The sequence below is a fragment of the Oryctolagus cuniculus genome, chromosome 19 (genome assembly GCF_964237555.1).
Source record: "Oryctolagus cuniculus chromosome 19, mOryCun1.1, whole genome shotgun sequence".
Classification (NCBI taxonomy): Eukaryota; Metazoa; Chordata; class Mammalia; order Lagomorpha; family Leporidae; genus Oryctolagus; species Oryctolagus cuniculus.
This window is the reverse complement of record NC_091450.1, coordinates 36751476-36768154: the sequence shown is the minus strand read 5'-3', so window position 1 is coordinate 36768154 and position 16679 is coordinate 36751476. Positions and strand designations below refer to the sequence as shown.

General features: G+C 65.2%; 1 protein-coding gene, 1 long non-coding RNA gene and 1 other non-coding gene across 3 annotated transcripts in view; 2 read left to right on the top strand and 1 right to left on the bottom strand.

Annotated features, from left to right (window-relative positions):
* Positions 1 to 16679, bottom strand: part of ELFN1 (extracellular leucine rich repeat and fibronectin type III domain containing 1) — a 41064-nt gene that overhangs the window by 10280 nt on the left and 14105 nt on the right. The window lies entirely within an intron of this gene.
* On the top strand, positions 6565 to 9948 carry LOC127486546 (uncharacterized). The gene is made up of 3 exons (XR_011384710.1): positions 6565 to 8372; positions 8468 to 8888; positions 9004 to 9948. It is a non-coding gene; the product is annotated as an uncharacterized protein (transcript).
* On the top strand, positions 9963 to 12353 carry LOC138847106 (uncharacterized). Its single transcript, XR_011384709.1, has 3 exons — positions 9963 to 10037; positions 10330 to 10462; positions 11695 to 12353. It is a non-coding gene; the product is annotated as an uncharacterized lncRNA (long non-coding RNA).

Genomic DNA, 16679 nt, shown 5'->3' with positions numbered 1-16679 from the left:
GGCGTGGGGGGCGGTGTGAGGCCGTGCCCTGCGGAGTACTACACAGCAGTGGAAAAGGGGCCCGGCCCGGCACGCGGCACGGAAGCCGCCCCATGTCCATGCCCGGCCAGAGGCGGCTGCGCACAGGCTGGCCGGCGGCGATCCCGGCCTCAGCGAGGGCTCCCTGGGCGGGCAGCTGACCCGGGCGGGGTCGGGGGTGGGGGCTTCCCGTAGGGCAGGGGCGCTCAGGCCCGGCCTGCTTCACTCCTCACCCCCCACCCCGGCCGCGCCAGACGTGTCATAACTGGTGAAATATTTAGTGGGCATTTCTTAAATATTTGAGATGCCTTGAATATTTTATCACGCGGTTTAAATGTTTTGAAAAGGAAGGAGCTGCTGGGTGCACAGGAGCTCCCCGTGGGTGCAGGCGTGGGAGGGGCGAGCTCCCCGTGGATGCAGGCATGGGAGGGGCGAGCTCCCCATGGGCATGGGCGTGGGAGGGGCGAGCTCCCCGTGGGTGTGGGCGTGGGAGGGGCGAGCTCCCGTGGGTGTGGGCGTGGGAGGGGCGAGCTCCCCGTGGGCGTGGGCGTGGGAGGGGCGAGCTCCCGTGGGCACAGGCGTGGGAGGGGCGAGCTCCCCGTGGGCATGGGCGTGGGAGGGGCGAGCTCCCCATGGATGCCGGTGTGGGAGGGGCGAGCTCCCCGTGGGCACAGGTGTGGGAGGGGCGAGCTCCCGTGGGCACAGGCGTGGGAGGGGCGAGCTCCCGTGGGTGTGGGAGGGGCGAGCTCCCCGTGGGTGTGGGCGTGGGAGGGGCGAGCTCCCTGTGGGTGCGGGCGTGGGAGGGGTGAGTTCCCCGTGGGTGTGGGCGCGAGCTCCCTGTGGGCGTGGGTGGGGCGAGCTCCCTGTGGGCTCGGGTGTGGGAGGGGTGGGCGTGGGCGTGGGAGGGGCGAGCTCCCGTGGACACAGGCGTGGGAGGGGCAAGCTCCTGTGGGCACAGGCGTGGGAGGGGTGAGCTCCCGTGGGCTCGGGTGTGGAGGGGTGAGCTCCCGTGGACACAGGTGTGGGAGGGGCAAGCTCCTGTGGGCACAGGTGTGGGAGGGGTGAGCTCCTGTGGACACAGGCGTGGGAGGGGCGAGCTCCCCGTGGGCATGGGCGTGGGAGGGGTGAGCTCCCCATGGGCACAGGTGTGGGAGGGGTGAGCTCCCCGTGGGCACAGGTGTGGGAGGGGCGAGCTCCCCGTGGATGCCGGTGTGGGAGGGACGAGCTCCCCGTGGGTGTGGGCGTGGGAGGGGCGAGCTCCCCGTGGGCACAGGTGTGGGAGGGGCGAGCTCCCGGTGGATGCAGGTGTGGGAGGGGCGAGCTCCCCATGGGTGTGGGCGTGGGAGGGGCGAGCTCCCGTGGGCTTTTGGGTGTGGGAGGGGTGAGCTCCCCGTGGGCGTGGGTGTGGGAGGGGTGAGCTCCCCGTGGGTGTGGGCATGGGAGGGGTGAGCTCCCGTGGGCTTTTGGGTGTGGGAGGGGTGAGCTCCCCGTGGGCACAGGCGTGGGAGGGGCGAGCTCCCCGTGGGCGTGGGCACAGGCGTGGGAGGGGTGAGCTCCCCGTGGGCGTGGGAGGGGTGAGTTCCCCGTGGGCGTGGGTGAGGGAGGGGTGAGCTCCCCGTGGGTGTGGGTGTGGGAGGGACGTTCTCCCCGTGGGCGTGGGTGTGGGAGGGGCGAGCTCCCCTGGGCTTTTGGGTGTGGGAGGGGTGAGCTCCCCGTGGGTGTGGGTGTGGGAGGGGCGAGCTCCCGTGGGCTTTTGGGTGTGGGAGGGGCGGTCTCCCCGTGGACGTGGACGTGGGAGGGGCGAGCTCCCGTGGGCACAGGCGTGGGAGGGGCGAGCTCCCCGTGGGCACAGGTGTGGGAGGGGTGAGCTCCCCGTGGGTGTGGGCGTGGGAGGGGTGAGCTCCCGTGGGCACAGGCGTGGGAGGGGCGAGCTCCCCGTGGGCACAGGCGTGGGAGGGGTGAGCTCCCCGTGGGCGTGGGTGTGGGAGGGGTGAGCTCCCCGTGGGCGGACGCATGCAGGAGGCAGGCGCCAACACTGACCATCTCCGGCCCAGCCCAGGGCACGGACACCAACGCCGAGGGGGAGGGGCAGGACGGGCTTGGCCAGAGGCCCAGGGCCCTGCTGGGGCGGCAGGGGCTCTGGTGGGACCTGGGCAGCCCCGCAGGGGGCTCGGGCACAGGCACAGAGGGAAGGCGGCCCAGGGGGTGTCCGGGACCCTGTGGACCCCACAATGCGCAGACACCAAACCACCTGTGCCCCGCAGGCGAAGCAGCTCACGAGCGCCAGCCGGGCCGGAGAGGGCCAGGTGCTCCCGCTCCCTTCCCAGTGGCCGGGAACAGACCTGGACAGTTCATTCACCTTTCCCTCCCTCTTTCCTGCTGGCATCTCAGACGCAAGGGCTGGGGGTGCAGCAGCCGCCCTGAGACCGTGAGGATGACCGCTAACACACAATGGCAGAGCCGGGAGCTACGAGGAGCCCGGATGGGGACCTTCTCTGGGTGCACCAGTGCCACGGCCTCTCTCTCTGCAGGAGGAAAGTGAGCCCCAGCCTGGGGCTGTGACCACATAGATCAGAGCCGTTTTATTAGGAAGTTACTCTCAGGGTCACCCTTCCCTTGCGCCTGAGCTGGCCGGGAAGTCCCGGACACCCGGGTGCCGGCGGCTCTCCCTCCCCCGGGTGGCGCTGGCCCCAGGGCAGCCGGACACTGCCCCTGCTGCTCTGACCTCACTCCCGGGGCAACACGGGGACGCCGTGGAGGGGCAGGCCGGCACCCGGGGTCATCAGAACAGGGGCCAACCCCTGCCAGGGCGACGTCTGGGTGGCAGCGCGGCCCCCGCGGGCCCCTCCAGGAGGGCAGGAGAGCGCCCCTGTGAACACGGCTCCCGGGACCCCAAAACATCTCACCGGAGCCGGGCAGGTGTGTGCATGTGGGCAGCTGTGAGGACCCAGCCTGGCGTCCTGCACCAAGCACCTGGGTTCGAGTCCCGGTTCCCAGCTTCCTGCCGCTGTGCACCCTGGGAGACAGCAGCAGGCAGTGGCTCAGGGGGGCGGGGCCCTGCCACACCCGTGGGGGCCCTGCGCTGGGTGCCTGGATCCTGGTTCCTGGGCCTGTGGGGATGAACCAGAACCCACTGCCAACAGCGCCTCCCTCTGGCCATGCGGGACCTCACGCCCCAGTCCTCCCAGACCCCGAGCGCCCGGAGCCCCAAGAAACCTCCGGCTTGGACATGCCAAGTCCAGGCGCTGACACAGAGCTCCCACGCGGTTTCTGTGGACAGGGACCCCGAGCAGCTACCTCCAGACACCGGCGAGCACAGCGGGGGCTCAGGCACACCTGCCGCTGGGGGAGGGACCTCCGCCCCAGCCCCCGGCTCTCCCACCTCGCTTGGATCCCAAGAACCTCCTTCCAGACACGCAAGGCCAGCTGCCTGCACGTGGAGCCCACACAGCCCAGCCCACGCCCCGCACCTCAGTCCACGGCATCTACGCTACACCCGAAGTGCGGGGCTTCACGCCTGTCAGTCAATGGCACCAGGCGCCTCATTGGCCCACAGGGCCAATCACTCACTCCCTCCTTGCATCAGCGCCCGCCCCTGCACCTGCCGAGGAGGCTCATCCCCATCTCACAGCCAGAGAAACTGAGGCCGGGAGCAGGCGAGCTGCGCACGGAGCCCGCCCCCCACGGGCCACAGAGGCTCCCTGGGCGGCGACAGGCGCGTGTCCCCCCGCACCCCCGGCCTGGGAGAGCGGGGCGTGCGGTGACCCCGGGAGGGTCTTCTTCAGGACGGGAGGGGGTCCGGGAGCCGGGTTTTGCCATCCGGTGCGGGTGAGGCGGGGTCCACAGCAGGTGCGCCCCAGAGGCCGCGGCGACGAGGAACCTGGCGCTGGAGCCGGCGTGTGCCGATGCGTGAGTGGCGCGTAATTACCCAAAATCATTGGTTAGAAGCGGATGCAAATAACCAAAAAATATGTGGGGAAGTGGGGGACGCTCGCCAATTAGAGCTAATTACTTCTCTGCTAATTCAAATAACAGCGGCTGCATTTGAATATGCTAATGAGGCCGAGCCCGGCTGGCGAGGTGACAGAAGCCCAGGGACCAGGGACCAAGGCCACGCGCAGCCCCTGCCCGGCCCCTGCCCGGCCCCTGCGGGCCCCGCCCACACCTGCCCTCTCCCCGGCCCTGCTCACGGCCCCGCTCCAGCCACCATCAGTCCCAAGGATGTCCAGAGAGGCCCCAGAGCAGAGAGTGTGCTGAGCGCCTGCTGTGTACCCCCCAGGTCCCCCAGTGTCACAAGGCGGGGCCGGGGCGGGGACGGGCTCAGCACTCTGCAGTCACATCCCCCACGGAGCGTGAGTGCACACAAGAATTCACGCATGCATGCAGGTGGGCATGCCCGTGTAGGCACAAACACATGTGTGAACGCGTGTGCTCACGCATACATCACACACAGTGGTGCCTATACATGCACACACTCATTTGCGGGCACGCACGGGCACATGGCCGCAGGCAGGCGTCACAGCAGCACACACATGAGCACACACATGCACACGTGCGTGGCACCCGGGGCGCTGTGGGAATGCCTGGGCCTGGCCTGGAGGAGGGGCTCCCTGGGAGGAGGCCGGCTTGGCCCCCTGAGGAAGGGCTCCCTGCCCTGCCCACCTGCCCTGGGACAAGTGGGGAGCTGGAGGCCAGCCCCGAGCTCTGCTGCTGACCGCTGTGGCCTGAGTGAGCCCCCGGAACACTGTGCCCTGGTCTCTGCTCCCCAGGCCCGGGAGCCGCAGCAGGGGGCGCACCTGTCAGGAACCTGCAGCCCAACCCCCCAGCCCCAGCCCCAGCCAGGCCGTGACATTTGCATTTCAAACAGCACTCATTATGTCATTTGCATATTCTGAGCAGTGCTGGATTAGCTGGCCGGCACTGTGCCAGCCCCGCCCACCTCCAGCCCCGTGACCCCGAGTCCCGGGAGCTTGCTGCCGGCCCCTGGCATCCCCTGGCCTCGTCCCCAGCCCGCAGGCCTTCGTCCTGGTCCCGCTGGGGCTGCTGCCTTCCCCCACCCTCTCAGCCCAGCTCCAGGGCCACCTCTTCCCCCAGCCCCGGACAGGGCCAGCGGGCTGCGGTCCCCCCACTGACCACTGAGCCTGGTGCACGGCGCTGACCCCCAGGCAGGGTCTCCAGCCCCCCACCCAGCACGCGGTAGGTCCTCCGCACAGCATGGCCTCACCTTCCAGGACATGTGGGCACCTGCTGGGGGTGGGGAGCCCGGGCCCTGCGCTGCCCCCAGCTGTCCATGGGGTGGGGTCAGGGTGCTGGGGCTGGCGGCAGGCAGTCCCAGGAGAAAGCGCCCAGGACAAGGAGGAGCAGGGTTGTGGGCGGGAGGCTGGGTGGGGAGGAGAGGTCTTTCCCCTGGGGCCGTGGGCAGTGCTGACCCTGGTGTGGCTGTGCGTGACTGCCCTCACTGTGTGTGTGCGCGTGCGTGTCCACGTGTCCCTGTAAGTGTGTCTGACTCATGTGGCTGTGTGTGTGTGCGTGCATGTCCACATGACCCTGTAAGTGTGTCTGACTCGTATGGCTATGTGTGTGTGTGCGTGTGTGCATGTGCATGTGTGTCCACGTGTCCCTGTGTGTCTGACTCATGTGGCAGTGTGTGTGCATGTGTCCACATATCCCTGTAAGCATGTCTGACTCATGTGGCCGTGTGTGCATTTGTGTGTGTACATGTGTCCACGTGTCCCTGTAAGCGTGTCTGACTCACGTGGCTGTGTGTGCATGCATGTCCACATGTCCCCGTAAGCATGTCTGACTCATGTGGCTGTGTGTGTGCATGTCCGCGTGTCCCCGTAAGCATGTCTGACTCATGTGGCTGTGTGTGTGCGTGTCCACGTGTCCCTGTAAGCGTGTCTGACTCATGTGGCTGTGTGTGTGCATGTGCACGTGTGTCCACGTGTCCCTGTAAGCGTGTCTGACTCATGGCTGTGTGTGTGGCTGTGTCTGCATAGCTGATGGACGCCTGCCCGTGTGTGTGGCTGTGACTGTGTGTGTCAGTCCGCCTGTCCGTCCATCCGTGAGTTTACCTTGCCCGGGTGTTGGAGTGGGGGCTTGGGGCCTGCACACCCACCCAGCAGGGGTGAGGAGCAAGGGGCGGCCACATGGCCCCCGGTTCCCCACACCCTCCCCATCACAGCTGGGCCGGCCCCACCCCCCGCCCAGAGTCCTCCACCTGCTGACCCGGGCCCCGCCCCTCAGGCTGGGCGCAGAGGGGGCGGTGAGCCCTCTTCCCGGGCGGCAGGCCGCGCTCAGCCCCTGTCACCCCCACGGAGGAATCGGCGAGATCGGAACCACGAAGCCGTGGCAACGCCCCGCGAGCAAAGTCCGTGCGCGTCCGCCCCGGGAGAGCTGGGCTCGCCAAGCTCAGAACCGGTGCCCCGTCGGCGGCCAGAGACGAGGGGCAGCCCCGACCCCACAGAACCGCGAGGGAGGAGCGTGAACGCCCACGGGTATTCCGAGTTCCGGGCCACGCGGGGCCAGGGGGTGGGTGGCGGAGGCAGAGGGAGCAGGGCAACGAGAGCCGAACTCGCGCCAGCAGAGCAGGAGCACGGACGGCGACCGACCGGCACCCGGCGGAGGCACGTGGCCACCGCGACCCTGCACACTCAGCCCCACACTCACCCCCCCACTCAGCTCCCCTCCCCTGCCCTCACCACCGTCACCTCCCCCGCAAAACCCAGGCCCGAGTGGGCAGAGGCTTCCCCAAGGTCTGAGAGCAAGAGCAGAGAGCCTGCACCGTGGCCCCTGGCCAGGGAGTCGCGGCCACGTCACCTCCTCTGGGAAGCCCGCCAGGCCTGCTCTGCCTGGAGCTCTCGCCCAGGGCCATCTCCGCAGACCTGTCACTCGGCTCCCCAGGGCCAGCGCCTGTGGCTGAAGCCCCGAGCCCATGGTAACGGCAGAAGCCACGGCTGCGCCGTCCACTGCTGTGCCCTCGCCACGCCAGCCCAGGGGCACACACTCAGGCGCTCCCTGCACGCACACCCTGGGGTGCGAGGCTGCGCAGTGGGGCTGGGGGCTGGGCCCCTCGGACGCAGGCGGAACGTCCTTAACAAGCAGGCCCAGCCGACCGGCCTCTCCCCCACCAACGGCTCCTTGTGCTGCCCGTGTGACCGCGGCTTTAAATCTACCCCCCAGGGCGGTCCCCGGGGACCAGGCTCCAGGAGACCCCCCCCATGAGCCCCAAGCCAATCCACGCACAGCACGTGAAACCCCCGCGCAACGGGCACCGCCCAGCATGACCCAGTGGAGAGCAAGGACCTAACCCCACACCCCCTCAGAGCCAGTGCCTGCTCGGGCGCCCCCACCCCTCTCCCCTCGGACCAGCGCCTCTCTGTCGCCTGCCAATCGAGTCAAAGTTTCTTCTCCGTCAAGTAAAAGTCTCTGCCTCTTTGCAGATTGGTTCCCGGCTTTTTATTTGCATCCTGAGCTGAGGAAGAGACCCCGCGAGACGCCCCGGCACCGCCCTCTCCTCGGCGGTCGTGACCGAGTGAATGACCGCCAAGTCCACCCAGGCAAAGCAGGGACTGGGGAGGGTCGGTCAGAGCAGCCCCGGGGGTCGGGGGCTGAGGGAACGGCAGGGGTGGGCAGAGGCAGGAGGGGCTGGGAGGATGCTGCCCGGGGTTCGTGAGCAGAACCTCCCCCTGCCCCTCCGTCGGCACAAAAGAGGAAGGGGCCGGCGTCGTGGCACCGCGGGGGAAGCCCGGCTGCCCCACTTCCCGGCCAGCTCCCTGCCACGCCCAGGAAGGCAGTGGAAGATGCCCAAGTGCTCGGGAGACCCGGAGGAGCTCCCGGCTCCTGGCTGCTCGGAGCGTAGGGGAGCGAGCCGGCAGAGGCAGCATCTCTGCGTGTCTCCCTCTCTCTCCGTCACCCCTTCCCGAGGAGGGGCGTGCGCACGAGCACTCGGCAGGGGCTGAGTGGGAAGGCGCAGGTGGGGGCACCCCGTGGTCCCCCTGCTACTCCCTCGGGGCCCCACCTGCGCTCACAGCCCCTGGTTTCTGGAACAATCTCCAGCCAGCTCGGTCAAGACCCTGCAGCGCACGTAACAAGGCCCCGGGGGGGCCCGCGTGGGGAGCAGTGGGCTTGGCCGAGCCTCTCCGTGTCCCAGCGGCTCTGCCGTCCCAAGCACACGCACGCGCCGGGGGACGGATGGCCATGGCCCTGGAGCAGCCAGGAATCCCCCCCAGGGCCTCGCCCAGCCTCCCTGCTGCCTCCTCCCCCAGCCCTTTGTGATGTCATCGCCGTTGCCATGGGAACCCTGCCAGCCCAGCAGATGGGGAGGCCTGGGCCCGCCTGGGTCTGTGGCAAAGGTGTTTGAGGATCTGCGGGAGGAAGCGGGCTGCCGGGGGCGGGGCCACGTGGGGGGTGGGGGCTGGCTGCATTCAGCATCGGTTTCCCCTGCCAGGAAGCTGGATCAAGGGAGACCGCCGAGGGCTTCCGGCAGTGGGAGTGGGGACAGGGCCAGGGCTGCACCGCTCCGGCCTGCAGGACGACAGGAAGTGCCCCCACCTCTGCCTGCGGCTCCGCCCCCTGCCCCAGGAGCCCCACCCCCACCAGCACCCGCGAGGGGGACGAGCAGGCAGGGAGACGGGGCACACAGCACAGCACGGACGGGACACACGGCCAGGCCCCCAGTGTGAGGTCACAGGGCCGGGGCACACGGGGTGCGTCGGCACACGCAGTTGTGCATGACACACGCTGTGCACAGCGTCCAGGTCCGTGTCGGGAAACAGGCCCGCACCCGGCTGCACCCTGGACAATGCAAACGGCCACAAGCGTGTCCAGGCCTGGCCGCCACCCCCAGGAGCCCACTCGGGCCGTGAGAGGTACCTGCCCGGAGCAGTCGTTTCCCGGGCCCTACACCCCCCGGGAGGGTCAGGGACGCCCCCCCCCACCACAGCCATCCTAGCAGGGAGACGCTGCCCTGCACCCATCCTACAGACGGCAAAACCGAGGCTGAGAGTGCCCAGGGAGGCCCGCCCGGCCCTCGGCCAGCTTCTACTTCCTGGGAGAGCGAAGGCGCTGGAAGCTCAGAGAACGAGGGTCACTCGCAGTCCCAGGACCCCCAGAAAGCTCCAGAGCTGGTGACGGTGGGGAGAGGGGTCCGCAGACCAGGAGGCTTCCCGGCCTGGCCTCGCCACACCGCCCTCCGCCCAGCCAGGGGCCGCCCGGCTCACGGAAGCCGACGCTCCCGTCTCTGCCTCTCGCCTGGTGTGCGGCGAGGAGCAGGGTGACGCGGCCCCGCGCTGAGGCCCGCTGGCCCGGCCGTGGCTCCTCCTCTCCTGGCAGGTGCACCCCAGCCCCCAGCCTCACTGCCGGCCAGGACCTCCCCCTCTTCCCGGGATGGCCGGGGAGAGCCACCCCCCCTGTTTCTACCAGCTGTGCTATGTGCACCCTCCCGGGAGCCCGGCCTGCACCGGCCAGGCTGCCCCGAGCGGTCCAGGCCCCAGGGATGGCCCCTGGAGCTGGGGTCTCAGGCGGTCCTCCCGCCTTGACCCCTAGTGCTCCTTGGACGCCCCCATGGGCAGTCTAAACCTGGGCTCCACTTGCAGGAATGAAGCGCCCATGGCACATGGACCTGGTGGCCCTGGGGAGACGGACACCTCGGCGTGACCTGGCCATGGTCACAGAGCCAGGAAGTGGCCACTCCAGGACTGCCTGGCATGGCACTGGGCGCTGGGCACCCTGGTCCCCCGCACTTCCCCACCCCACCCCACAGTCACCCCGGAATCCAGGGCACAGGGCACCATGTGTGAGCCCAGCCTGGAGCGGGCGCCCGCTGGTTGGGAACGGCGATTTCGTGCCGCGGCGTCTCCCTCTTCCCCGTGCCGAGGCCTAAGGAGCCATGAACGGCCACTTTGCTGAGATGAACCCCAGCTCCCTGGCCCAGCCGTCGACAGCCTGGGTGCAGAGCAGAGATGGCCACCAGGGAGGCTCCGGCCGCCGGCACTCTCCCCACACACAGTAGGTGCTCGGTGAGTGGCTGCTGCTGGGGGCCAGACCCCGACCCTTGACCCCACTGCCCTGGCCCAGGAGGTCCGGACGTCTGTCCATCCGCCGGGACCAGGGTCCGCTTCTGTGGGGCCCTGGGCTGGACCTCACCTCTCTGGGGCAGGACGCTGTGGGAGGAAGCTGGGGTCTGGCTGCAGGCCCCGCTCTGCTCCTCGTGGGCTCTGAGCTGGGGGACCCCAGTGTGGCCTCAGCATCTCCAGCTGCCACGTGGCAACGTGAGCACCCTGAAAGTGTCCACACCCCCACTTCTCCCAGCTTCCTGCCTTCATCTTCTGGTGCCTGTGGGTCACGTTGTCCATCGCCCGCTCACCCCGCAGCACATCCGCCGCCGCTCCTGCTGCACCGTCTGTCATTCAGCCATGCGTGGATCTGTCCACCAGCCACCCAGGTGTCCATCCATCCACCCACCTGTCCATCCACCCGTCCATCCATCCACCCACCTGTCCATCCACCCATCCGTCCATCCACCCACCTGTCCATCCATCCACCCATCTTACCTACCCACCCACCCGTCTGTCCAGCCATCTGTCCATCCCTCCATTCTTCACCCGTCCACCTGTCCACCCGTCCACCTGTCCATCCCACGCACACCCAGCTCTGCACTCCGTCCTGAGGCACCTGTCAAGCGTGCAATACACCTGTCTCCAGCTCCCGACCTAGCGCCCCCCCCAGGGCGCCAGGTGTCCGGCGGCTCTGCCACTGCACTGGCTCTGACCCCTGCCGGCCGTGGACAAGCCCCTGGACCCACTCGAGGTCTCGTGGAGACAACCCACGCCTGAGAGCCCGAGGGGCCGCCCCCGGCGCTGCCTCAGGCCGCAGGAACCTGATGGAGGCTCTCACACCCGCAGAGCACTCGTGCCCTGTGGGCGCACGGCTGCAGCGGCTTCGCCCGGGGCCACCGGGGACGCCACCTGGCGCAGGCGCTGTGGACCGACTCTGGGGTCAGGGGACTCACAAGGTCTCCACATGGGCCCTCTGCCCCGGCTCCTCAGGGCTGTGCGCCCCGGGCCCCGGCCCCAGCCACAGTGGGTGATCCCAGGGCAACAGGGTCAGCCTGCGACCCCCAAAACTACCCCGTGCCCCCCGAAACAGGAGCCTGGCTCCTCAGGGCTGTGCGCCCCGGGCAGGCAACCGTGCTCCTCGCCACGTCTCACCCCTCCCCCATCTCCTCACCACCCACTGCGCCCCCAGCCCCCAGGCCCTCGCATCCCAGCACCAGGAGACCAGAGACCTGGACAGCCCCGACTGCACTGACACACGCATGTGCACACACACATGTGTGTACACTAAACACACTCAGGTGCACACACACATGCGTGTGCAAACAGAAACCATGCTCAGGTGCACATACATATGTATATGTGTGTGCACACCACACTCAGGTGCACGTGCGTGTACGTGTGTGCACACTCACACCACAGTGCACACGCCACACTCAGGTATACACACACATGCACATGCACATGTGTGCACACTCATACCACGCTTGGGTGCACACGTGTACATGTGCACACGCACACCAGACTCAGGTGCACACATGAACACACACACACACACACACACTTGGGTGCGTGTGGAGAAGCCCGCCCACGCTAAACAACAGCATCTCTGCTCGCTTAGGAAACAGAACAAACCCCGATGAGCCCGGCCACGTGGAAGGAGCACCAGGGTGTTGACTGAGTGACAGCCCAAGCCCATCCCACCCCAGTACGATTCCCCAGCACTGCCCACGTGAACCAAACAACACACAGAAATGGACAAGAGGCGCTCAGGGATAGGGGCTGCGGGTGTGACCCCAAGCATCCGCGTGTGTGGACTGTGGCACCACCCACATCCCGGCTGTGCCCTGGACTAGCGCTGTCCACCCAACGCTGCCACTGCCAGAGGGCTGCAAACATGCAGCTGGGACCTCACGCTTCCCACACCCGCGTGGGACACAACAACGATCCACAATCAAAAAATTAACCCGGAGGCCCGCACTGCGCCATCGTAGGCAGAGCCATGTGGGCACCAGCTCCAGTCCCGGCTGCCCCACTTCCGATCCAGCTCTCTGCTGCGGCCTGGGAAAGCAGTGGAAGATGCCCAAGTCCTTGGGCCCCTGCACCCACGTGGGAGACCTGCAGGAGGCTCCCGGCCCCTGGCTTCAGCCTGGCCCAGCCCTGGCCATTGTGGCCATTGGGGGAGTGAACAAGCAGATGGAAGACCTCTCTCTCTCTCTCTCTCTCTCTCTCTCTAACTCTGCCTTTCAAATAAATAAATGCTTTTTAAAATAATAATAACTCTTCACTTTAAGAAACAGAAATACACACCATGCACCTGCTGCAGCCGCACTGGCATCTCACAGGTGATGTCACGCTGCAGCCGTGAGAAGAGCACCTGGCCTGGCGCCGCCCACAGGATGCCGGGAGCCGAGGGGCAGCGCCTGCGCCCCCTGGGGGAGAGCGGGGACCCCAGACTTCCGTGCAGCTTCACCCCTGCCTCACAGTGTGAAAGGCTTTGTTCTCAGAGACGAGGACTCTGCCCGATCCTCTCCCCCAGATCTGCCGGGAAACCGGCCAGGATTCACAGCGCTCAGCTGTGCCGACGGTGAAGCGCCGTGGAGCTTTGGGTGAGATGGGGGCGTGGCCTCTCACCTGGCCCGGCTCCCACCCAGAGCCCCGCAGGTGCAGGGCTTCCCGGCATTCCCGGGCGGCAGCCTGATCGGGAGAGCAGAGGGGCCCACGCGTGAGAGCCGGCGGCACGGGCAGAGCAGACACGGGGGCGGCAGAGGGGACAGCCATGGCAGGGCTGGAAAGGCCCCCTCGCCCCCAATCCCTGACCCCTGACCCCTCTCTGAGGGGCGGAGTCAGGACCCCGAGCCCCCACACTCTGCCATCCAGCGCCTGCGTTTCCCACACCAGGGTACAGGCCGTGGAAGGACACAGGAGACGGAAACCTGCTACCGGCAACCAGCACTCAGGGACAGGTACCGCGCAGTCCACGCAAGGACCCCGAAGGCCAGCTCCAAGACAGACGACCGGGGCCGCAGAACTAAAGGAAAACACGCAGCGATGGCGGACGGAGCCCAGTGAAGAATCGAAGCGTTTGAGAAATGGATGCCAGTCGAAGAGTGAAAAATAACTGAGACAAAAAACCCACACTACACTTGCGGCAGGAGAGCTGGGCGGTGGCTCCACAGGGGTCATGCGATGAGAGAACATGGAGAGAAACCGGGGGAGAAACGAACTGAGCCTCGGACATCCGTGGGACACCAGCTGCACCAGCACACGTGTGCACCAGTACACATATGTACCAGTACATGTGTGCACCGACACATGCGACCAGCACACGTGTGCACCAGCACACATGCACTGACACATGTGCACCGGCACACATGAATACAACACATGTGTGCACCAACACGTATGCACCCGCACACATGAACACCAATACACATGAGCACCAACGCACGTGCACCAGACACACATGAGATGGGATTCCAGGACGAGAGGAGCCAGAGAAAGCGGCAGGAAAATGTTGAAGGCGTGATGACTGACGTTGCCCAGACCTGATGAAGACACTGATCTACACTTGCAAAAATTCCACAAATCCCGGCAGGACAATGCACATACACACTCCACATTCAGACACAAAAAGTGTGGCCCCGAGCAGGGACCCCAGCCTGACTGACGGCCGCCTCTGCTTCAGGAACCAAGGAGGGGCCGGCACTGTGGCATAGCGGGCTAAGCTTCCACCTATGGCGCTGGCATCCCATGTGGGTGCTGGTTCAAGTCCCGGCTGCTCCACTTCCCATCCAGCTCCCTGCCGTGGCCTGGGGAAGCAGTAGAAGACAGCCCAAGCGCCTGGGTCCCCGCACCCACGTGGGAGACCACGAAGAAGCTCCTGGCTTTGGATCGGCGCAGTTCCAGCCATTGCGGCCAATTTGAGGAGCGAACCAGCAGATGGAAGACCTCTCTCCTCCTCTCTGTAACTCTGCCTTTCAAATAAAAATAAATCTTAAAAAAAAAAAAAAAGCCCTACAAGGAAAAATGTCAGCCGAGCCTTCTGCACAAACGAAGCTTTCAAAAACGAAAGCAAATCACAGACAGGAGAGGATGAGGGATGCGGGAGACCGGGAGCCTGGATGCTGAGAGCCAGTGGTGTCAGATGGGGACAAACCCAGAGAGCGAGCCACCGCTGGCCATCGGGATGAGCACAGGCGGTTCCACGGTGGACTCTTATCTTCCCGTCCCAGGACTCCTTTTGAAAACAAAAGATGTGGCGCTGGCGCTGTGACATAGCAGGTACAGCTGCCGCCTGCGGTGCCGGCATCCCACGTGAGCGCTGAGTCCACTCCCGGCTGCTGCACTTCCGATCCAGCTCCCTGCTCATGGCCTGGGAAGGCAGTGGCAGACGGCCTGAGTGCTTGGGCCCCTGCACCCACATGGGAGACCCCGAAGAAGCTCCTGGCTCCTGGCTTCAGCCTGGCCCAGCTCTGGCCATTGCAGCCATTTGTGGAGTGAACCAGTGGCTGGAAGACCTCTCTCTCTCTCTCTGTAACTCTGCCTGTCAAATAAATGAATAAATCTTTAAAAGCCAAAATAAGACAATGTAGGGTGACATCCAGCAGTGACCACAGTGCCCTACTAGGCGACTGACTCTGTTTTTAAACCTGTTATAAAACCTGTGATTCGGTTCCAGAACAGCGGGCTCCTGTCACCCACATGGGAGACCCGGATGGAGCTCCTGGCTCTCGGCACTGGTGCAGGCATTGGGGGAGCGAACCGGCAGACGGGGGCTCTCTGTCTCTCTCACTCTCAAACACAGACTTCAGTACAAGAACTAGCACCAAAGACAGAAGAGACACACACTACGGGGGCGTCACGGCCATGCCTCAGGACACGTAACCATCACAAACGCCCACGCCCACAACAACTCAGCCCCAAACACAGAAAGCAAATGCTGACGGAACCAGGAGACACGGACAGCTCGGCAACACTGGGGGCTTCGTCGCCACACTGCAGGTAACTGACAGGACGGCGGGAAAGTCGGCAGTCGCCAGCTCAGGCCAGCCGGCACGGCACAGGCCCACCGGCGTGGCACAGGCCCACCGGCACGGCACGGGAGCCACCCGTGCCCTTGGGATTTCCGAACGCAGAGGGGAGTGGGAGGGAGCAGTCGGAACAACTTTCTGCTGGCAGAGCGGATTCTGGGAGGAAGCGCCCAAACCCCCAGACAGAGGCAAATGATCAAAACCGATTGACTGATGCGCTCGATAAGAAATTGAACGGCTGCCGGACTTAGATCCACCTTTTTCGAAATCATTGATCGACTTAAAAGTCCTGCACGGGCTGCTGTTGTGGCGCAGCAGGTTAAGCCGCTGCCTGTGGCGCCGGCAGCCCTGTAAATGCCGGCTCCAGTCCCGGCTGCCCCACGTCCCATCCGGCCCCCTAATGGCCTGGGAAGGCAGCAGGTGGTGGCCCAAATCCTTAGGCCCCTGCACCCAGGCAGGCAACCAGGATGGAGTTCTAGGCCCCCGGCTTTGGCCTGGCCCAGCCCCGGTCATCGTGGCCATTTGGGGAGTGAGCCAGTGGATAGAAGACCTCTCTCTGCATCTGTGACTCTGACTTTCAAATAAATAATTTTTTTAAAAAATTAAAAAACAAAACAGGGGAAAATCTTCATAAACTTGAATTAGGAGGAATTCTTAAATATGACACCAAAAACATGATAAATGTGATCCACAGAGAATATATACTGGTCAGTGCTGTGGCACAGTGGGTTAAAGCCCCAGCCTGCAGTGCCAACATCCCATACGGGCACTGGTTCCAGTCCCAGCTGCTCCTCTTCTGATCCAGCTCCCTGCTATGGCCTGGGAAAGCAGTGGAGGATGACCCAAGTCCTTGGACCCCTGCACCCACGTGGGAGACCTAGAAGAAGCTCCTGGCTCCTGGCTTCGGATCAGCGCAGCTCCAGCCATTGCAGCCATCTGGGGAGTGAACCAGTGGATGGAAGACCTCTCCCTCTCTCTCTCTCTCTCTCTGTCTCTACCTCTCTCCGTAACTCAGTCCTTCAAATAAATCAATCTTTTTTAACCGTTAGAACTTTTGACTCCTAAAAGATGCCACTAAGAAAGTGAAAGATAAGCCACAGCCTGGGGTAAGATATTTGCAAACCAATTTCCACTTAAGGACCCGAATCCGGAGAATCGACACGGCTCCCTGTAAGTTGCAACTTTGTAACGCAGCATTAAAGACAGAGCCACCAAAAACGAGCGAAACGTGTGAACAGACATTTTACCAAAGAAGAAATCTGGATGCCCAGGCACTCACGAGAAGACGCTCAGCCCACCGGTCCTCGGGAGAGGCAAAGGCACCGAGACAGCAGTGTGCACCTGTACCGTGAGCAGCACCGGCTGGAACACCTGTAACAATGAGACTGACAGCGGGAGCAGATGGCAAGCAGTCGGAGGAACTGAACGCCCGTGCACCGGCTCTGGGAGTGCAGAATGGTCCAGCTTGGGAGACTCTGGCTATGTTAAAAATTGCCCTGAAAACTCACCAGACAATCCAGTGATTCCTCCCCAAAGAATCCACCCAAGAGAATGGCAGACACAGGACCCCACA